Source organism: Saccopteryx bilineata, chromosome 2 (assembly GCF_036850765.1).
Source record: "Saccopteryx bilineata isolate mSacBil1 chromosome 2, mSacBil1_pri_phased_curated, whole genome shotgun sequence".
Lineage (NCBI taxonomy): Eukaryota > Metazoa > Chordata > Mammalia > Chiroptera > Emballonuridae > Saccopteryx > Saccopteryx bilineata.
Genome location: NC_089491.1, coordinates 93392418 through 93416204, shown reverse-complemented (window position 1 = coordinate 93416204; position 23787 = coordinate 93392418). Strand labels below are relative to the sequence as shown.

The 23787-nt window shown below is 34.2% G+C and overlaps 1 non-coding gene across 1 annotated transcript; it reads right to left on the bottom strand.

Annotated features, from left to right (window-relative positions):
• Positions 1–17788: 17788 nt before the first annotated feature.
• On the bottom strand, positions 17789–17895 carry LOC136327945 (U6 spliceosomal RNA). Its single transcript, XR_010729998.1, has one exon. It is a non-coding gene; the product is annotated as a U6 spliceosomal RNA (small nuclear RNA).
• Positions 17896–23787: the final 5892 nt, after the last annotated feature.

The following is a 23787-nucleotide window of genomic DNA, read 5'->3' as shown; positions in this document are numbered from 1 at the left end:
GCTATATATATATGATATATTATATATATGCATATGTATTAAATATTGTATCCATATATATATAAATTAGATTACCAAATAGTACTTATGTATCTATAGTATATATTATATAATTATTATATATTTTTCCAGGTATTCATTAATCTAAGCAAACATGAAACTATGTGTGTGTGTGTATATGTGTATGTGGTTGAAGAATAAACATTTAAAATTTTTTTCTTAAATTTTACTTTCTCTTGAAACTTAAACAATTTTGTTAACCAGTGTCACCCTAATAAATTCAATAGAAGTAAAAATATTAAAATTAAAAAAATACTTTTCTCACTGGAGCTTAATTATTTTATTCACAGAAATATATTTTTAATGTTGAATGAAAGCTTTGTAATTCATTATAAACTGTAAATAAATCTAGTATTCTGAGGTGATACTATGCAAGTTTTACCTTTACTATGCAAGTTTATTTTCATTCACACTTTTTAAAATATCTTGTAAAAGTATCTTAAAAATTAGTAAAGCAAGAGAGCCAATATCAGTATATCATATGAACTCAGTGGCATGCAAAATTCTGTACCTCTCTATGCAAGGACTTCTTCAAATATATTGTCTACCTGGAAGGTCAGACAAAACCAGTTTTTTTAAATCTTGATCCAATACATGCTTATTATAAAAAAGAGATGACAGTCCTCAGCAGTCAAGCAATAACTTAATTTACTTAAGAAGGAGAGATAAATGACAGGTAGGGAATATTTCTGTCAAGATTTGGAGACTTTGAGATGAGAGTAGAATTCTTTTTTATGTAAGTAAAGGTCATAGTCTTTGTACTTTTAAAAAGCCCTTTCTGGTGGTCTTTTTTCATTGCATGGTGTCAAACATATTGTGTGGATCTGGGAATGTCAGTTTTAAGGGAATCAAAACCTCAAAGAAATAAGGCAAAAGGACCAAGAACTATAAAAATGGGAATAAAACCCAAAACATGAATTATTTTAAAGGATAAATTAAATGTTTCTTTTATTACCTATTATCAACACTATAAAATTTCTATAATCTTTAAGGATATAATAGATTTAATCAATCTATTGTAAGATAATTATAATAATAATAATCTAAACTATGTTATTGACTAGTATTTGCCTTTGTCTACTGTCATGAGATGTACTTTAGTGGAATAAAGTAACCATCCCAATGATCTCAAAGGTAATTAGGCACTGTGATCCATAGTATGAAGGTCAAGTACAGGACGCTATGGACAACAGCATGAGAACAGATGTGCTGTTGGTTTCCAAGAGATTATTTTCAAGGCAATGGACTGCACAAAAGAAGGGTAATATAGCTGGAGTGCAAGGAAGAGGGCAACAGGGATTTGAGCAGTGCATTGACTTTTTGACCATTTTAAAAATTGAATTTATTGTAGTGACACTAGATATCAAAATCATACAGGTTTCAGGTGCACAAATCTACTACACATCTCTATACACTGTATTGTGTGTTCACCCCCCCCCAAGTCAAGTCTCCGTCCATCACCATTTATCCCTCCTGTACCCTTCCCCACTCCACTCACCCTTCAGGCAATTACCACACTGTTGTCGTGTCCATGAATGTTTTCTCTTGTCCTTTTTTGCTCAGTCCCTCCAGCTACCTCACACAGCCCACCCCCCCAACAGCTGCCAATCTGCTCTCTATTTATGATTTAATAACATCTTTATACACTAAAATAATAATAAAAACTAATAAAGTAATGGCTTCTTTTAAAGCTCATTAAGTTTGCAGAAAAAAATGATGCTTTAAGCAAAATGAATATTCTATACGTGAATTATCTCTAATTTTTAAAAGACGTTTAGATTTCTGAATATGTCATTTCTATTATATTTAAACCTGTTCGAGACAGAGTAAAAGAAAGGTAAAATTAGAGGTGCAAAATCATCACAGAAAGCAAGCATTAAGGAATTAGGAGAGGAGCGCAACGGCTCTGAGAATTAATTACTCAGATAAAATAGATGTTCATGGGAGACTCACTTGGTGTTCATATGATAGTGTCATTTATATTACTTCTTTTCTTTTGAATTTCCATATTAGTTTATTGCAATCATATAAAGTAGGATTATCTACTTCTAATTAATGATTATTACTAAAGTACTGAAAGTTTTATTAGGAAATGTTGCAGGAGCAGACAAAATTAAAACAACGTAAGCCTCTAACAAAACCACATTTAACTATATCTGTGGTTTCTCATTATGTTCCCTTTTTATTAAATACATAATGATATTATGTCCAGAAAAAATGCCTTCCTTATAAAATTTGGGGAGCCTCTTATCTGACTATCACCTTTTGCTCTTCCTTGGACATGTAGTTTCCATTTTAAGAATACATGTTTTTAGAAAGATTAGTTGAAAATAATACATATTCTTAAGTCAGAGAGTAATCATTGCCATTTTATTTTATTTTATGTTTATTGAATGATTTTAGAGACAGAAAGGGGGAGGGAGAGAGAGGAAGAGGGAGAGAAAGAAAGAGGGAGGGAAGCATTCGTTTGTTGTTCCACTTAGTTCTGTAGTCAGCGGTCACTTCCTATATGTGCCCTGACTGGCAATTAAACCTGCAACCTTTGTGTTTCCGAACAATGCTGTAACCGACTGAGCTAACTGGCCAGGGTCATTGTCTTTAATAGTGCACATTAAAAAAATATCTATAATAGAATCATTTTATTGGCCAACTACCATGTGCCAAACTATGATGTATATGATTTTGTTTAATCTTTGTAATATAATCCCATTTTACTGAGAAGGAAATGGAGATCAGAGGGTTTATTTTACTTGTTAAAGTAAGCCCAGTATAAATCTTATATACTGACCTGTGTGTGTCTGCTTTCATTGTGCTGTTCATCGTACACTTAACATTCATTTTGGATTACATAATTTCTTTGGTTCCATCATGCTTATGTCTTTAATTCCTTTGCTTTTTCTCATTCTCTTATTTACTCTCACAGTTGACTCTATTTTCTGTCTTTGTGTATATAGAACTATTCAGCCTGTATATACACAACCAACTACACTAAGTATGATTTTCATTGTAAGTTATAAAACTGCTTCTTTCACACCTTACACATCTCTAACTAACCTTGGTTATGTATGCCAAAATGTTTTTTATGGAACCCTAGTCCAGTGAACTGATCCTTTAAAGGGACACCAAAAATCAGATTAGTTTAGAACATTCTTCTTTTTTGCCTTAACTCACATTAAGTTTCTCCCAATAAACAGTAACATATTAAGTTTCATAGACACTGTACATAAAATGATTTACCTATCTTAAAAAATCTTTGGCCATAGAAAAATGAGATTTGTTTGGACAAAAACTGTTTCCTAGACATGCATCTTTGCTCCCTTTAATGTCACTCAGTTGCACTATTTTCAGGGTTTACCAAGCTCACATGGCTATATGGGTTGGTTAAATTAGAAATAAATAGTAATTATAAAAGCATATACATAAATGTCTGATTTTTTGTTCATGATTATACTTATTTTCCATGCATTGCTGTGACTTATAAAGGTCCTGTATAACCTTGGGAAATAAAAAACTTAAGATCTTTAGATTTTTATGGGCTCGCATCTTGTCCACCTGGTTAATATCAGAATTTTAGTTGACATATACAATTTCCAAGTCACCTTCTCATTTATCGTACATGCTAAAAAAAAAAAATGAAAGTCTGTTAATATTTAGCTTTTTAAAAGTGTAATCCTAATTGTGTGTGCTTTATAAAGGGGCACAAAATCAAATGTCTTTTTTGAAATATGTATGATATACTTAGGAAGCTACATAAGAAATATGATAAATTATAAAATCGGTTAGAGGCAATTACATCTCTCAAACATATTTGATTTCTGTTAATCATTGACAGGACAGCAAATGTGTCCTGGAAGCATTGTCAAGATAATCATTATATTTTAATATTTTTCTCTTCACAATATGGAAAAATTTACTCAAAGATCAATAAATAACTGGACTAGCAATCTAGGTGTTGATTGATTCAGAAAACAGTTTACCTCTTTGCATAATTCGACTCAAACAATTATTATCTAAATATATGTAATCTCAAATCCAATATCCTACAGAGAACTATTGATTTCCATGAAAGAAAATGTGCAGCAGTGCATAACCTGCAAGATGTACTTCTTCTGGACAATTGATAGGGCATGACCATTCTCTGTGGGGAACTATGCAAAACATCCATGTAATTTTTATTAAACTTTTGACCAGTGACCCATAATATATCTGAAAATAGGGTGACCTGATTGTCCTATCAAACATGGCTATAGTGTAATCCGTAACTTTAGTAGAGTTTACTATGCAAAAAAGCAAATAAATACACATAGGAGGGCTTTTTCAACAGTGTTTGGGAGAGAAATTTAAATAATTAAATCTAAGATAAGAATTAAATTTACCTAGTCTACAGAAAGGGCAAGACAAAATGTGCTTAGACAGTAATGTGATTTAAGTAATTCATCCTTGGAAATAATGGTCACTGAGAGATACCGTAGACCCTCAAATAATGTCATTTCCTTCAGTGTCACTTCATTGTAATGTTGATGAGAAAAATCAGTTTCTGGGTGTGGCCACTGTCAGTGTGGGTTTTGAATGTTTTTGAAAGGTCCGTGTGTACTTTAGGTACCCGGTTTCTTCCCACATTCCAAGGATACGCACTGTGAGGTAAATTGGTGTGTCTAAATTGTTGCAGTCTACGTAAGTGTGGGTGCTCATGTGGTGTGCCCTGTCTTAGAAGGATGTCCTGTCCAGCTTAGGGTCTCACCTTGCATTCTGAGCAGCCAGGAAAGGCTGTGGCTACTACGACCCTGAACTAGAATAAGGAGGTGAGAAAATCATTATCATCTTTCTTTAATTAACTATTCTTAAATATATGAAGAACTCACATTTATTTTGATGTTTAATATAACTATTTTGGGCTTTTGCTTAGAAGTTTGGTAATGTTTTCTGACCAAAAATATGCCAAAAGAACTTAACTCTTATTTATATCCATCAGATTGTGATAAAAATTTTTTCTTATAATTTATTTCACTTAAAGTCACAGCCTCTGAGACTTTAGTTTGGATGCTAAGTGAGACCTTACTTACTTTACACTTATTTACAAAAAATAGGTGTTTTGAAGTGATCCTATAATTGCTCTCAGCCAAATATGTTTATTCTAGTAGAAATGGGCACAAGGGTCTGGAGTAGAGACACACAGAAGGTAGGGAGACTGTCTGAGATGCTAGCAGAGGCACACCACCTGTGACTGTTGTTACAATGAAGAAATCTGTTTGTGTAATCTTTTTCTGATTTACATCAAAATTTTTCTTGTCAATTTTATACCATCTATAGATAAGAACAATGTGGTCAGTGATCAATTTGATCTGGTAGAACCTAATTCTGGGCATATTTTTAAGTATTTTTTATTCAACAGATCTTCATAATTTATAAATACATGAATTCATGTATATGTAGTTTTCTTGTACATTTATGTAATGAGTGATTACTTCATACAATACCAAATGTGTCTGATATGAATGTTTTAAGTTTCTATTATTGATCACTATGACAAGACCAAAACTAACTTTCCATCTTTATTTATTTGTTTATTTGTTTTTGTATTTTTCTTTTTTTAAAAGATTTTATTTATTCATTGTAGAGGGGGGGGAGAGAGAGAGAGAGAGAGAGAGAGAGAGAGAGAGAGAGAGAAGGGGGGAGGAGCAGAAAGCATCAACTCCCATATGTGCCTTGACCAGGCAAACCCAGGGTTTTTTTCTGTTTTTTTTATTTATTCATTTTGGAGAGGAGAGAGAGAGACATAGAGAGAGGGAGAGGAGAGACAGAGAGAGAGAAGGGGGGAGGAGCTGGAAGCATCAACTCCCATATGTGCCTTGACCAGGCAAACCCAGGGTTTCGAACCAGTGACCTCAGCATTTCCAGGTCGACGCTTTATCCACTGTGCCACCACAGGTCAGGCCAAGCCCAGGGTTTTGAACCGGCAACCTCAATATTTCCAGGTTGACACTTTATCCACTGCGCCACCACAGGTCAGGCGTTTTTGTATTTTTCTGATGTGAGAAACGAGGAGGCAGAGAGACAGACTCCCGCAAGCACCCGACCAGGATCCACCCACCATGCCCACTAGTGGGTGATGCTCTGCTCATCTAGGTTGTTGCTCTGTTGCTACCAGAGCCATTCTAGGCCCTGAGGTGGAGGCTATGAAGCCATCTTCAGTACTTGGGCCAACTTTGCTCCAGTAGAGCCTTGGCTGTGGGAGGACAAGAGAGAGGTAAAGAGAAAGGAGAGGGGGGAAGGGTGGAGAAGCAGTTGGGCACTTCTCCTGAGTGCCCTGCCAGAAATTGAACCCAAGACTTCCACAAGCCGGGCTGATCCTCTACCACTGAGCCAAATGGCGTGGGCCCTTATTTTATTTCTTTAAAACTTAGTCAATACCCAGTCTCATTTTATTACTACATAAATAGTAATTTTCCTTATTGATTACCCATTTTATCATCCACACTATTTTTACCTGTTTTTTTCATATATCCATTTAAAATTTTTTGATGCATGCACACAAAGTACCATACGATGCTGGGTATCTCCCTTAGCTCTGTGCTTAATAAGAGACATGAAAATGTTCATAAATCATTTACATTAATAAAAATTACATGAAAAGGCAATACACACAGTGCTAAGGGAGCAAAATAAATGAAAGTCTAAAAAAGTAGTTAAAGTTTCTAGAAAGAAACTCTTAACTTCTATCTTAAAGAATGGATAAAAAATAAATGTTTGAATGGAACTAGCTTCTGCACATTAGAAGAAACCACAACAAAACAAAAAGACAACAACTGTATGGAGGAGTATATTTCTATAAAATGTTAATATCTAAAATATATAAAGAATTCATGCCACTGAACAACAACATCAACAACAACAACAAACAATATAATTAAAATTGGGCAGAGGATCTGAACAGACACTTTTCCCAAAAAGACATATGAATGACTAGCAGATATATGGAAAGATGCTCAACTTCACTAGCTATTAGGGGAAATGCAAATCAAAATCACAAAGAGGTACAACACAGCTGTTAGAATAGTGATTATCAGTATACCAATAAGTGTTGGATAGGCTATAAAGAAAAAGGAACTCTCATTCATTGCTTATGGGAACATAAACTGGTACAACCAGTAAGAAATAATAGTGTGGAGGTTCCTCAAAAATTTAAGAGTTACCATTAGACCCAACAACACACCTTTTGGGTATCTACCTATAAATGTTTTAAAAATATATTTTTAAAAATATGTGCATATCTATGTTCATTGTAGCAGTATTCATGGAAGCCAAGACATAGAAACTACTGTTTTTTTGATAGATGATTGGATAAAGATGTCATACAATTTGCATTTCTGTGAAATACACCATTGGTGTCCTAATAGGAATTGTGTTGAATCTATAGATTGCTTTGCATAATATAGATATTTTAGTGATGTTAATTCTTCCTGTTCATGAACACAGCATATACTTCCACTTATTTGTATCTATCTAAATATCTTTCTTCAGTGTCATAATTTTTTGAGTATAGATATTTAACATCCTTGGTTAACTTTCTTTCTAGGTATTTTTTTATGCAATTGTGAATGGAATTATCTTATTATCCTTTTGATGATTTATTATTGGTGTATAAATTATCAATTTCTTGATATATATTGTGTATCTTGCTATATTACTGAATTCATTTATTGGTTTTAATAGTTTATTTTGGTGGAATATTTGGGGTTCTCTATATACAGTATCATGTCATCTACTAGTAGTGACAGTTTTACTTCTTCCTTTTCAATTTAAATGCCTTTTATTTTTTATATTTTATGATTGTCATGTCTAGGACTTCCAGAACTGTGTTGAATAGGAGTGGTCATAACACACATTTTTATCTTGTTCCCAATCTTAACAAAAACACTTGTAGTTTGCCCTGGCCGGTTGGCTCAGCGGTAGAGCGTCGGCCTAGTGTGCGGAGGACCCGGGTTTGATTCCCGGCCAGGGCACATAGGAGAAGCGCCCATTTGCTTCTCCACCCCTCCGCCGCGCCTTCCTCTCTGTCTCTCTCTTCCCCTCCCGCAGCCAAGGCTCCATTGGAGCAAAGATGGCCCGGGCGCTGGGGATGGCTCTGTGGCCTCTGCCCCAGGCGCTAGAGTGGCTCTGGTCACAACATGGCGACGCCCAGGAGGGTCGCAACATGGCGACGCCCAGGATGGGCAGAGCATCGCCCCCTGGTGGGCAGAGCATCGCCCCCCTGGTGGGCGTGCCGGGTGGATCCCGGTCGGGCGCATGCGGGAGTCTGTCTGACTGTCTCTCCCTGTTTCCAGCCTCAGAAAAATGCAAAAAAACAAAACAAAAAACAAACAAACAAAAAAACACTTGTAGTTTAACCCCATTAAATATGGTGTTGACTTACAGGTTTGTCATATATGCTCTTTATTATGTTGAAGTATGTTCCTTCTATTCCCACTTTACTGAGAGTTATTTGGAGGACTGGATTTTTTTTTTTCAAATTCATTTTCTACATCTAATGATATGGCCATTTGTTTTTTATCCATCATTTTGTTTATGTGGTGTATCTCATTTGTTGATTGTGGATGTTGTACCAACTTTGCATCCCAGAGTAAATCCCACTTGCTCATGATGTTTAACCTTTTTTATGTATTGCTGGATCTGGATCTTTGTTGAGAGTTTTAGCATTTACATTCATCAGGGATATTGGTCTATAATTTTCTTTCTTTGTAGTATCTTTACCTAATTTTGGATAAGACATCCCCTCATTTCTGTTTGAATGACTATCATAAATAAATTCACAAACAACAACTTATAGCAAAGATGTGGAGAAAAAGGAACCCTTACGCACTGTTGCTGGGATTTCAAATTGTAGAAAGCAGCATGCAGTTAACTAAACATATTAAAAATGAAATTTCCTTATCACCCAGCAATTTATCTTCCGATAATATATATAAGAAAGGAAACCTAAAACTCAAATTTAAAAGACTATATGAGGCCCTAGTCAGTGGCTCAGTGGATAGAGTGTCAGCCTGGCATATGGACATCACTGGTTTGATGCCTGGTCAGGGCACACAGGAGAAGAGACCATCTGCTTCTCTCCCCTTCTCTCTCCCCTTTCTCTCCCTCTTCTCCTCCTGCAACCAGTAGGTGGATTAGTTTGAGTGTGTCACCAGGTGCTGAGGACAGCTTGGTGCCATCAGCCTCAGGTACTAGAAATATCTTTGTACTGAGCATTAGTCTCAGACAAGGTTGCTGGCTGTATTTCAATACAGACGCATGTGGGATTCTGTCTCGCTTTCTCCCCTCCTCTCACCTAAAAATATATATATGAACCTCTATTTTATTGCAGTGTTGTTTACAATAGCCAAGATATGGAAGGAGCCCAAATGCTCATCTGTAGATGAGTAGATAAAGAAGTTCTGGTATATGTACACAATGGAATACTACTTGGCCTTGAAAAAGAAGGAAATTTTAAATCATGCAACAGCATGGGCAGACCTGGAGACATTATGTTAAGTGACATAAGCCTGCCAGAGAAAAAGAAGTACCACATGATTTCACTTATATGTGGAATCTAATGAATAAAATAAGCTAACAAATAGAAAAAGACTGTTAGATACACAGAACAGTCTGACTGCAGTCAGGAGGGAAAGGTTTGGCTGACTGGATGAGAAAAGTGAAGGGATTAAGCAAAGAAAAAAACCTGATGAACACAGACAACAGTATGGTAATTCCAAGAGGAAAAAGAATTGGGAGTGGTACATGAGGTTAAAAGATGTGTGGCTGGTGATGGAAGGAGACTTGACTGGATGTGGTGAACACAGTGCAAAGTACAGGCGATGTATTGTAGGATCATATACCTGAAACCTATGTAGTTTTGTTCACCACTGTCACCACAGTAAGTCCAATTAAAGTAAATTAAATATAAATTTCCTACCTAATAAATGCAAGGAAGAAAAAAAAAGAAAGATGTGATATTTACAGACAACGGAATATTATTCAGCCATAAGAAAAGATGAAACACTGCCATGTGCTTCAAAACGGATGAATTATGCTAAGTGAAATAAGGCAGATGGAAAACGTCAAAAACCATATGATTTTACTCATGTGGAAAATAAAACTGAAAACAACAAATGAACACATAAAACAACAACAAACACTCATAGACGCACACAATAGTGTGGTGGTAATCAGAGGGGAAGGGCATTGGGGAGGCGGCGGTCAAGTGTAAAGGGGGCCAAATATATGGTGATGAAAGGAGATTTGACTTTGGGTGGTAAACACACAACGTATACATGATATATTTTAGAACTGTACAGTTGAAACCAATATAATTTTATTAACCATTGTCATCCCAATGCATTTAACTTAAAAAAAACAAACAATAGGAAGGAGGTAGTGTTATGGGGATGTTCATGCCAGCGAAAACCTCCAGTCAGTAGATACAGTTTGTGGAAGTAAAAAGCCTCCAATAGAATGACATTGGGTTCTGCAAGTACAGCACTCTGACCCAGTGAGGAAGGGGAATAGTGAGGAGAGAACGTTAGCAATAAGCCTCATAGCTCTAAGAAAGTCAAAGGTTGAAATCTATGAAGTAAAAATATATATTAGAAACCATTTTGTTTAGCTGCATTTCACCCCAATGTTTTTCAAAATTATCACTTTAACTGAAATTATAAATCACAGCTAATACACAGGATCAGTCTGCAAGACTTAACTAAGGTCTGGGTGTCCACGTGTGTTTCCTCTACAGCACCTTCTCCCTACATATACGTTCTCAGGATCAAGCACATGTGGAGCACAGATGCGCAAGTATGAACCACTGCTCATTCCACTCTACACAGAGCACTGATTTTTTTCTGTAATGGACATAGGACTAATTATCAGGTGACTATCTCTCTAATTTCAGCCACTCAATCACTTGGCTCTGAGAACTTGAGCCTAAGTTTCTTGTTTCTTATTAAATTTTCTTTGGGTGACACTGGTTAACATAATTAAACAGGTTTCAGGTGCTCAATTCTACAACACATCTTTCTACATCATATTCTGTGTTCACCCTTTCAATTCAAGTCTTTGTCTATCATCATTTATCCTCCTTATATCTTCTACCTCCAAATGTCTTATTTTTGGCATTATATAAATATGAACAGGTGGTTATCAAAGTTGTTTGCACTGCAGTTTTATATTAAAATAAAACAACACATTGAAATCTAATATAAAAAAAACTAGAAACCACACATCTCGAACCGAAGCCCATTGAAGAGTCATGAGCTCTGGATATCATATCACCTCTGCGCTGGATGCCTTCAGTGTACTCCGGAGTCATTTTCTCTGTACCCATGAAGCTCAGGTATATACAGAGAAAAAGTGCTTAAAGCCAACTGCTTTTTAGAATGTCCCTTCAACTATAGTCTGAAAGCTCCAGTTTTCAGACTGGAGCATAATTCTCTCTTTTCCACTTCCACAGGTAAAACTCTACCTACTGTAGTCTAAGGCAAATAATTTCTAGAAAGGACATCAGGTACCATTGTTTCACTTCTGTTTTGTAATGAGGGGAAGCCACATGACCAGATTTATAAAATAGTTTAATGTATGTTCTTCTCCACTTGAAGGCTCCACATAATCCAGGTGTCCACACTGAGGATACTTGGTAGACTAGGAACAATCATTTTTACAACATTTCTCTACTTTTTATCTCTTCATTTAGTGCTCTCCTGTTATTTTCTGACTCTTTAATAGCAGATATCTAGGCCAGTCACAAACCAGACAAGGTATGGATAAATCTTCATGGCTTCACCCCCTTGAAACAGATTATTTCCAGTGTTGTTGATTAGCAACATTGTTAACCAAGTGAATGAAAATGTCTTACCTTCCACATCTTTATCTACATTGCATATTCTATGAATATTTAACATTAGTTGATCTGGCATGGGGAATGTCAATGCTGTTTTCAGTTGCTTTCACATATGACTACTAAAAATAACATTTCTTCTATTTATTGACCATGTAGGCTTTATCTTTTGTACTGGCTATTCATTATTTGTGCTAATTTCTCAATATTTTATAGAGGTTTCCTTTTTAAAATATATATTTTGGACATTTGACCTTTGTTATTCATTTGCACTGTGGCATTATTTTTTGTCTTTATATTATCTTTTAAGAGGACAAGTTAGTAACTTTAATATGTTAGTTTATTTTCTTGAGATAACCTAAGAATTATGTTTGTTTTTCTTGTTTTGGTATTCAGTAGTCTATTTGCCATCTTTTTATTGATATAGATTTAGTCGTAACAAATTATTATATGCTATTGTGTCTGTTTATGTGTTTTTATGTTCATTTATTTGTATTAGTCTGTATAAGTGCAGTATTGAAGAGTGTTTATTTCCTAAAGTTTATTTCTAACTAATAAGGAATGCTACCAATCCCTTTTGAATTTCATGAACAGCTCTGGGGCATTTAATTCTAACTGCATTAAAAACCTAGATTAATTTTTGAAAGATATATTATCTTTTAGATACTGTATCCTCCCAACCATAAACATATAGCATCTACTTATTCATTAGCGTTATGTTTTTATGTTTTTTTAATATTGCTTTGTAACTTTTTTCAGAAAGTCCAAAGATACTATTTATATTTACCCTAGGTACCTTAGAGTTATTGTTGCCATTGGAGAAGGGACCTTTATTTTTTCTAATACAATTAAAATTTTCACTAATTTATATAATCATATATTTGATTAGTTTTTATATTTAATGTTAATAGACATTTTTTTCTGAAGTTGGAAAACGGGGAGGCAGTCAGACAGACTCTCACATGCACCCAACCAGGATCCACCCGGCATGCCCATCAGGGGGCAATGCTGTGCCCATCTGGGGCATTGCTCTGTTGCGACCACAGCCATTCTAGCGCCTGAGGCAGAGGCCATGCAGCCATCCTCAGCACCTGGGCCAACTCTGCTCCAATGGAGCCTTGGCTGCGGGAGAGGAAAAGAGAGACAGAGAGAAAGGAGAGGGGGAGAGGTGGAGAAGCAGATGGGCACCGTTCCTGTGTGCCCTGGTCGGGAACCAAACCCGGGACTCCTGCACGCCAGGTGGACACTCTACCATTGAGTCAACTGGCCAGGGCCAAATGTTAATAGACTTTTAATGTTAAAGTAATATGTTTATTTTGCATTAATGTTTAGTTTTATTTAAAAAAATAAACAATAATTTCACCACCACTGAAGATTTTTTCAAGCTATCAGTAAACTACTATAACTAGTATGCTTACTTTTATCATTGTATGTTATTTTGTTGTAATTGAAATTCAAATAAAAGTATGAACACTCCATGCATTCTTTCCTGTTTTTTATCTTTTGTTCAACATGATACTTTTGAGAGTCAGCCATATTGTAAATTGTACGAGGAGACTTCAGTTTTTTACTGTTGTGTAATAGAAAGCCATTGTCACTATGTTATAAATTGTCTTCCATAGCATATCTGGCTTCTTTCTAATGTTTACTTGTTATGAATAAAAATGTTGTAAATATCTGTGTAAATATCTATTGCTTTATTTTTATACTAATTTTTATTGAAGTGGCATTTGAGTCATCAGGGATATGTTTAGCTTTAGTAGATGTTGTTATGAAGTTTTCCAAAATTAATCAAGAAATTAATAATCTCATTGACAATGTATGAGGGTTCTATTAACACAATTTTATTATTAATACATCGTATTTTCAGTTATTAATTTTAGTCATTCTGAGGGGTGTGTTCTGTAATCTCATTGTACTTTTATTCTTCCCTTCTCTGATGATTAATGATGTTGGCTATCTTTTTATATGCCTATCTTTATGGTCTCATTTGTAAAGTGTTTGTATAGAATTTCTCCACCTTTAAACAGTATTTTTGGCTTTTTTATTGATTTCTAGTGTTTTTATGTATTCTATATACAAATTACTTTTAGATGTATTTATCCAGAATATTTTCTTTTCTTTGAATCACCTATTGACTTTAAAGATGATATCTTTTGACGTTTCCTTCTTCAAATATAATATTGGTATAAAATATTGTATTAGTTTCTGGTGTACAATATAATGATTCAGAATACGTACCTTAAGATGTAATCAACAGTCTCCTAATTACTTGTTACTATGCATATTTATCGCAATATTAACTATATTTGCCTTCACCTTTTGCATCCATTTCCTCCTCCTCCTCCCCTCTGGCTACCATCAATTTAATCTCTATTTCGGTGAGTCTGACTTTGTTTTGTTATATTTTGTTTTAGGTTTCACATATAAGTGAAAAAAGATCACACATTATTTGCCTTGTTCTGTCTGACTTATTTCACTTAGCATACTACCCTCTAGGTCCATTCATGTTTCACATGTGGCAAGTTTTCATTATTTTTATGGCTTAATAATGGTCCATTTGTGTGTGTGTGTGCACATATGTATGTGTGTGTGTATCTTCTTTTTTTTACACCTTATTTGTTCATTGATTGCTTTTTTTATATGTGCCTTGACCATGGGCCTTCAGCAGATCGAGTAACCCTGAGCCAGTGATCTTGGGTCCAAGCTGGTGAGCTTTGCTCAAACCAGATGAGCCTGCGCTCAAGCTGGCGACCTTGGGGTCTCGAACCTGGGTCTTCCACATCCCAGTTTGATGCTCTATCCATTATGGCACCGCCAGGTCAGGCTATAGGTATCTTTTCTATCCGTATATATGTTATATCTTCTTTATCCAGTCATCAATCAATGAACACCTAGGTTGCTTTCACATCATGGCTGCTGTAACTGATGTTTCAATGAACGTAAAGGTGCATATATCTTTTTGGATCTCTTCAATACTCAAAAGTAGAGTTATTGGGTTTTTATGGTTGTTTTATTTTTAGTTTTTAGAGGAATCTGCATACTGTTTTCCATATTCACTATATCAATTTACAAACCCACCAACAGCATGAGGGATCCCTTTTCTTCACATTCACTACAACATGTTATTTGTTGACTTTTTGATACTAGCCATTCTGACCAGTATGAAGTGTTATTTCATTGTGCTTTTGTTTTGCTTTCTTCTTATGATTAGTATCATTGAGCATCTTTTTATATGTCTATTGGCCATTTATCTAAATGTGTTTTTTGGAGAAAGGTCAATTTGTGTCTTCTCTCCATTTTTAATTGGATTTGTTTATTTGTTGCTGTTATTGAGTTGTTAAGTTACATACATATTTTGAATAACTAGGTAACCTTTTATTATGTATATCATTTGAGAATATCTTTTCCCATTCAATAACTTGTCTTTTTGTTTTGTTGATGTTTATCTTTGCTGTGCAGAAACTTTTTAGTTTAATATAATTCCATGTTTATTTTTGCTTTTGTTTCCTATAATTATGAAGACATATCCACAAAAATATTACTGAGAGCAATCTCAGAATCCTTCTTATATTTTTCTTTAGGAATTTTATGGTTTCAGAAATTAAAATTAAGTCTTTAATTCATTTTATGTTTACTTTTGTATATGATGTAATAGTGGCCTAGTTTCATTTTTTGCATATCTGTCTATTTTTCTCAACACTACTTATTAGAGAGACTGTCATGTCTCCATTGTATATTTTTATCTACTAGATTAATTGACTATATGAGTGAGGACTTAATTCGCGGCTCTCCATTTCATTCCATTGGTATCTATGTGTTGTTTGTTTGTTTGTTAGTTTTTGTGACTATATCATGCTGTTTTGATTATTTCAGCTTTGTAGCATAATTTTGAATCTAGGGACGTGATACCTCCAGTGAAAAGTTCTTCATTTTAATGAATCTACTGTATAATTATATTTTTGTGATTATTGCTTTATGTTTACTAATTTTTAAAATATATTTTATATATTATGTTACTCCATGTTTATGAAGAAGTTACAATGTTGCATTTTCCTGAAAATATAAATTGCTTTAGTTTTTATATTAAGATAATAAAACCTAATCAACCTCAAGTTAAATTTTTTATACAGTGTAAATTAGAATTAGTTTTTTTTTATTTTTAACAACATTACGGGGCTGACATTAATAAAACTAAAAATATAATTATATAGTTTTCAAATGCATAATTCTATGATGCATCAGTCAAGTTTTATTCTTCCTGGTTTTTCTTTTCTCATATGAATATCTAATTGTACTAGCACTATTCATAGGGGTGGAAACATTTTCATAATAATATTTTTTCTTGCAGTATTATAAAAACCTTGACTTTGTAGGTCAATTTCATAATTTTTGTTTTATTGTTGAAAGCTTGAATCATTATATTTAAAGTTTCTTTTTGTTTGATATGTGCATTTTAGAGTATTAAATTTATCCCTCAGAATTATTTTATCTGTGTCCCACAAATTGTTCTGTCACAATTTTATTATTTTCATTTCAAAATATTTTTGAATATTTATTATAATTATACTTTATCTTATGAATTATATATTAGTTATTTGTTCCATTAATAAATACTTGAAGGTTTTTTGATAAGCTAATATATTGAGTGTTATTTTATTTCTACAATAATTAGAAAACATATACTATGTTAGTTTCTAAGAAAAAGTTATTAATGATTATTTTATGGTCCATAATATAATTTATTTTACTTTTTTGTTATCACATAAAAAGAAATGTGCATTTTACAGTTATGTGTGTGGAATTACATATATATTTATATATTATATACAACTGCTCATAAAAATTAGGGGATCAGGGGATGTGCAGATACCCCAGTACTTTCAGGCTTTTGTACAGTACATTTTCACCAATGAAATAAAAGTTGGTTTTACATCTCATTTGCATAATCAAACAACTTTCTTTGACTTGTCATTTGTTTGCCTGATGTTCTTGTTTAATAAAAAAAGTCAAATGTTTTTTTTTAATTGCTTCATATTTGTTTTGAAATATCCCCTAATTTTTGTGAGGAATATATTATATATATATAGTAAATCATTTTGCTTAATCTATGTGCTCTAGTTGACGAATGTCATGCCATTAAAATTAATTGTCTAAATAAAACTATTAAAAAATAAAATAAAATGTTAAAATCTTTCTAATTATCAATTTTTAATCCACCAACAGAAGATGTTAAAAATCTCAGTGAGTTTTATTTTTTCTTTTCTTCTATTAGTGTTAGTTTTTAATTAATAAACTTTAAAGTTATGCTATATGTCTACAAATTTAAGATAGTCATTTCATTCTGTTGACTATTTTATCATTGTAAAATGTCTGCTTTATCATTTATAATACCTCTTGCCTTAAATGTCTCCCTTATTTTCAGTTTATTTTTGGTATATATATTAATTATTTTTTATTAATTTTAATTTATTGTGTTAACGTGGATTCAAGTGTCCCACTGAATACATCACCCTCACCCTCCTTCCTCGTGTTCCTATTTACACCTCTTTTCCCCACCTCCTCCTAACTCCCACCCCCTTTCTCTCTGAGATTTGCTGTCCTGTCATCTGTATCTCTGTGTCATGTATATATAATTTCACTAATCCCTTCACCTTCTCTGATCCCATCCCTCATCCCACTTCCCTCTGACAGTTGTCCCTCTAGTCCCTGTGACCCTGCCTCTGCCTCTATTTTGTTCCTTAGTTCACTTTGTTTCTTAGATTCCACATTTAAGTGAGATCACATGATATATGTCTTTCTCTGCCTGAATTATTTTACTTAGCATAATAGTCTTCAGGTCCATCCATGCCATTGCAAAAGGTAAGATAAAAATTATGCATCAGAAATTTGAGTGTCATCCTTGCACAGGGGCCATGCTAATCTCTTCTGTACTGTTCCAATTTTAGGATTTGTGCTGCTGAAGCAAACACTATATTTTACTATTATATTATTTTCATTATTTTCTGTTTTGTATTTAAAATGTGTTTTTAATGACTGCTCATATTTTGACCATGTCATAAAATTTACTGAGTTAAATGTGAACATAGTCATACTACCTTCTCTTGGGTCAATTAAGGTGTTATTTTTTAATTAATATTTTAATTTTAACTTAGCTTTAAAAGTTGTTTCTTCTAAACATCAGATTAGGTTTCTTTTTCTCTTCCTTTCTTTTTAGTCTGTCTATGTCTTTCAGTTGGATCCTTAATCCATTCACATTTACTGTTATTATTGATAAAGTTACATTTACATCTTCCATCATGATATTTGTTGTTTATTTTTACTAATATTCTTATTTATTTTTAATTTTTATTGAATATTTTGGTGTGATACTGGTTAATAAAATTATATAGCTTTCAGGTATATAATTATCTAATTACATATCATCTGTGTATGGTATTGTGTGTTCAGCACCTCAAGTCAGGTCTCCCTCCATCATCATTTATTGCCCCCCAACTCTCTTCTATACCCCTCACCACTTTCTTTCCCTCTTGTGATCCCCATACTAATGTCTGTGTCTATAATTTATTTGCCTAATCCCTTTAGCTTTCTGTCATACCTGTTCTTCATTTCTTATTTTCTTAATATTTATTTATTTATTTATTTACATAGATTCTAGTGTCTCCCCAAAAGCATCCCCCTCCCCTGTATTTCCCTCAACATTGCCCTTACCTCCCTCCCAACAGATCCTTCCCCACTTTCCTCCAGGTTTAATTCCATTCCTCAGTTCACATTTTTCCTTGGATTCCTCAAATGAGTGAGGTCATATGATATTTTTTTTCTCTGCCTGGCTTATTTTACTCAACATAATAGTTTCCAGGTCCATACATATTGCTGAGAATGTAATATTTCTCTCTTTTTCATTACCCCATAGTATTCCATTTTACCACTGCTTTTTAATCCTCTCTACCAATGTTGGACACTTGGGCTGTTTCCAGATCTTCACTATTGTGAACAATGCTGCCATGAACATAGGGGGGCATTTCTTCTTTTCAGTTGTTGATATAGTGTCCTTGGGATATATACCTATAAGTGGGATTGCTCGGTTAAAGGGCAGTTCAATTTCTAATTTTTTGAAAAATCTCCATATGTTTTCCACAGAGGCTGCACCAGTCTGCATTCCCACCAGCAGTTCAGGAGGGTTCCACTTTCTCCACATCCTTGCCAGCACCTATTGTGTGTTGTTTTGTTAATGAACGCAATTCTGACTGGTGTGAGGTAGTATGTCATTGTGGTTTTAATTTGCATTTCTCTAATGATTAGTGATGTTAAACATTTTTTCATCTGACTGTTGGCCATCTGTATATCCTTTTTAGAGAAATGTCTATTCATTTCTTTTGCCCATTTTCTGATTGGATTGTTTATCTTCCTGGTGTTGAGTTTTACAAGTTCTGTATAAATTTCGGTTATTAACCCCTTATCAGACATATTGTCGAATATGTTCTCCCATTGTGTGGTTTGTCTTTTTATACTGTTCATAATCTCTTTAGCTGTGCAAAAGCTTTTTAGTTTGATATAGTCCCTTTTGTTTATCCTGTCTTTTATTTTACTTGCCTGCGGAGATAAATCAGCAAATATATTGATGTGATAGATGTAGGTGAGCTTACTGCCTATGTTTTCTTCTAAGATGCTTATGGTTTCATGACTTACATTTAAGTACTTTATTCATTTTGAGTTTATTTTTGTGCATGGTTTATATTGGTGATCTAGTTTTATTTTTTTGTAGAGTGTTGTCCAGTTTTCCCAAAACCATTTGTTAAAGAGACTGTCTTTACTCCATTGTATTCTCTTACTTCCTCTATCAAATATCAATTGTCCATAAAAGTGTGGGTTTATTTCTGGGTTCTTTGTTCTGTTCCATTGATTTATATACCTGTTCTTATGCCAGTACCAAGCTGTTTTGAGTACAATGGCCTTGTAGTATAACTTGATATCAGAATTGTGATACCTCCCACTTTATTCTTCTTTTTCAACCTTGCTGAGGCTATTTGTGTTTTTGTTTTTGTTTTTTTGGTTCCATATAAATTTTTGGAATATGTGGTCTATATCTTTGAAGCATGTCATTGGTATTTTAATTGGAATTACATTAAATTTATAAATTGCTTTGGGTAATATAGACATTTTAATTATATTTATTCTTCCTAACCATGAACACAGTATATATTTTCTACTTGTTTGTATCTTCCTTGATTTCTTTTATCAATGTTTTATAATTTTCCGAGTACAAGTCTTTAACCTTCTTGGTTAAATTTACTCCTAGGTACTTCATTTTATTTTGTTGCAATAGTGAAGGGGATTGTTTAATTTCTCTTTCTGACATTTCATTGTTTGTGTATAAAAATACCTCTGATTTCTGATTATTAATTTTATATCCTGCCACCTTGCTGAATTCATTTATCAGGTCCAGTGGTTTTTTGACTGAGATGTTAGTGTTTTCTATATACAATATCATATCATCTGCAAATAATAATAGTTTTACTTCTTCTCTTTCAATTTGGATGCCTTTTATTTCTTCTTCTTGTCTGATTGCCTTAGGTAGGACTTCCAGTACTATGTTGAATAAGAGTGGTGAATGGGGGCACCCCTGCTTTTTTCCTGATTTTAGGGGGATTGCTTTTAATTTTTGTCCATTAATTATGATGTTGGCTGTTGGTTTGTCATAGATGGCCTTTATCATGTTGAGGTATGTTCCCTATATTCCCATTTTGCTGAGAGTTTTTATCATAAATGGGTGCTAGATTTTATCAAATGCTTTTTCTGCATCTATTGAAATTAACATGTGGTTTTTCTCCTTCCTTTTGTTTATGTGGTGAATCACATTGATTGATTTACGAATGTTGTACCATTTATGCCTCCCCAAAATAAGTCTCACTTGATCATGATGTATGATTTTTTTGTGTATTGCTGGGTCTGGTTTGCTAATATTTTGTTGAGGATTTTAGCATCTAAATTCATCAGGAATATTGACCTATAATTTTCTTTATTTGTGTTATCTTTGCCTAGTTTTGCAATCAGAATTGTTTGCCTCATAAATAAACTTGGAAATGTTTCTTTTTTTTGAATTTTTTGAAATAGTTTGAGAAGGATAGGAGGTAGTTCTTCTTTGAATATTTAGTAGAATTCACCAGTGAAGCCATCGGGCCCAGGGCTTTTGTTTTTTGGGAGCTTTCTGATAACTGTTTTGATCTCATTTGTTGTAATTGGTCCGTTTAGATATTCTGATTCTTACAGATTGATTTTTGGAAGATTATATGTTTCAAGGAACTTGGCTATTTCACCTAGGTTATTTAATTTTTTTGGCATACAGTTCTTCATAGTATTTTCCTACAATATTCTGTATTTTTGTTGTGTAAGTTGTTATTTCTCCACTCTCATTTCTAATTTTATTTATTTGAGTCCTCTCTCTTCTTGGTGAGTCTCATTAAAGGTTCATCGAATTGTTTATCCTTTCAATGAACCAGCTCTTGGTTTCATTGATCCTCTATATTGTCTCTTTAGACTCTATGTCATTTATTTCCACTCTGATCTTTATTATTTCCTTCCTTCTGTTTCCTCTGGGCTTTACTTGCTGTTCTTTTTCTAGTTGTTTTAGATGAAGGATTAGGTTGTTTATTTGAGCTTTTTCAAGCTTCTTAAGGAATGCCTGTAATGTTATGAACTTTCCTCTCATGACTGCTTTTGCCGTGTTTCATAAACTTTGAGTTGTTGTATGTTCATTATCATTCCTTTCTAGGAAATTTTTTTTTTGCCAGAATTAATTTGTTTTAATTCAGCACACCAGGTGAACAGCAATACCTTCTCAAACAGAACTCTACTTACAGCAATTCTTTATTAGATTTTATGTAATATCATTACCAATTCTCAAACTTAACAGAAAATGGCCTCCCAGAAAGGACTGCTAACAAAATTCCCACACTGTCTGCAAGTCACACCTGAAAATTACTCATTTCTATTTCTGGCCTCAGCTACCCAATGAGCAAATAAAATCAATAGCAATGGGACAAGAAAGAAATATTTTTTTCTTCATTAATATTTTTTTTTATAATTTTATTTTTTAATGGGGTGACATCAATAAATCAGGATACATATATTCAAAGATAACAAGTCCAGGTTATCTTGTCGTTCAATTATGTTGCATACCCATCACCCAAAGTCAGATTGTCCTCTGTCACCTTCTATCTTGTTTTCTTTGTGCCCCTCCCCACCCCCTTTCCCTCTCCCATTCCCCCCTCCCCCCCGTAACCACCACACTCTTATCAATGTCTCTTAGTTTCACTATTATGTCCCACCTACGTGTGGAATAATACAGTTCCTGGTTTTTTCTGATTTACTTATTTCGCTTCGTATCATGTTATCAAGATCCCACCATTTAGCTGTAAATGTTCTGATGTCATCATTTCTTATGGCTGAGTAGTATTCCATAGTGTATATGTGCCACATCTTCTTTATCCAGTCATCTATTGATGGGCTTTTTGGTTGTTTCCATGTCCTGGCCACTGTGAACAATGCTGCAATAAACATGGGGCTGCATGTGTCTTTACGTATCAATGTTTCTGAGTTTTTGGGATATATATCCAGTAGAGGGATTGCTGGGTCATAAGGTAGTTCTATTTTCAGTTTTTTGAGGAACCACCATACTTTCTTCCATAATGGTTGTACTACTTTACATATCTAGGAAATTTTTAATTTCTTCTTTGATCTCATTATTAATCCATTTGTTATTTAATAACATGCTATTTAGTTTCCAAGTGTTTAAGTATTTTTCAGTTTTTCTGATTTGGTTCATTTCTAGTTTCATGCTGTTGTGATCAGAGAAAGTGCTCATTATGATTTCAGTCTTCTTAAATTTGTTGAGGCAGCGTTTGTGCCCTAACATGTGGTCTATCCTAGAGAATATTCCATGAGCACTTGAAAAGAATGTATATTCTGTTGCTTTAGGGTAAAAAGATCTAAAGATATCTATTAAATCAAGTTGATCTAGTGTCTTCTTTAAGTCTACTGTTTCTTTGTTAATTTTCTTTCTTGAGGATCTATCCAGTGATGTTTGTGGGGTATTGAAATCTCCTACTATTATAGTATTGCTGTTGATCTTGCCCTTTATATTCATCAAAGTCTGCTTTATATATTTAGGTGCTCCTATATTAGGTGCATAGATATTCATGATGGTTATATCTTCCTGTTGGATTGCTCCCTTTATTATTATATAGTGACCTTCTTTATCTCTTACTATAGCTTTTTTTTTTTTTTTGTATTTTTCTGAAGCTGGAAACGGGGAGAGACAGTCAGACAGACTCCCGCATGCGCCCGACCGGGATCCAGCCAGCACGCCCACCTGGAGGCGACGCTCTGCCCACCAGAGGGCGACGCTCAGCCCCTCCGGGGTGTCGCTCTGTTGCGATCAGAGCCACTCTAGAGCCTGGGGCAGAGGCCAAGAAGCCATCCCCAGTGCCTGGGCCATCTTTGCTCCAATGGAGCCTCGGCTGCGGGAGGGGAAGGGAGAGACAGAGAGGAAGGAGAGGGGGAGGGATGGAGAAGCAGATGTTTACTTTCTCTGTGTGCCCTAGCCGGGAATCGAACCCGGGACTTCTGTACACCAGGCTGACGCTTTACCACTGAGTCAACCGGCCAGGGCCATATAGCCTTTGTTTTAAAGTCTATTTTGTCTGATATAGGTATTACTACCCAACTTTTTATTTTTCATTTTCATTGGCATGAAATATTTTTTACCTTCCTTTTTCCTTTAGTCTATGTGTATCTTTTGTTTTGAGGTATGTCTCTTGTAGACAGCATATGTAGGGACCTGTCTTCTTATCTATGCAGCTACT